Source organism: Chiloscyllium plagiosum, unplaced genomic scaffold, assembly GCF_037043375.1.
Source record: "Chiloscyllium plagiosum isolate Xiang-an unplaced genomic scaffold, Cpla_swu_hap1 HiC_scaffold_37, whole genome shotgun sequence".
NCBI lineage: Eukaryota > Metazoa > Chordata > Chondrichthyes > Orectolobiformes > Hemiscylliidae > Chiloscyllium > Chiloscyllium plagiosum.
Genome location: NW_028270175.1, coordinates 32,317,956 through 32,318,315, shown reverse-complemented (window position 1 = coordinate 32,318,315; position 360 = coordinate 32,317,956).

Below are 360 nucleotides of genomic sequence, written 5' to 3'. Positions count from 1 at the left end.
AGCTCCTCGCTTTCTCCTTACAGTCGGCTATTTCACAGCAGGAACTGTCATATTTATTTTAAAATGTATTTCATTGGCTGCAAAGCTTGGCGCCGCCCAATATCCGAGAATTTCTTTTAAAGGTGCTATATAAATGCAGGTTTTCCCCTCGGCGCTCGGTCCTCTGGTTGGGCTGAACGCTCCCCGTCCCCTTGGCTCAGGAATACCAGCTCCCCACCAGAGTATACCACTGCAGTGATTCGTGCACTTCACAGGGTTACAGTGACATAGCACATGGGGGTGGGGAGGAGTGGGTGGGGGGGGTGGGGAGGAGTGGGTGGGGGGGGTGGGGAGGAGTGGGTGGGGAAGGAGGGGATGGGG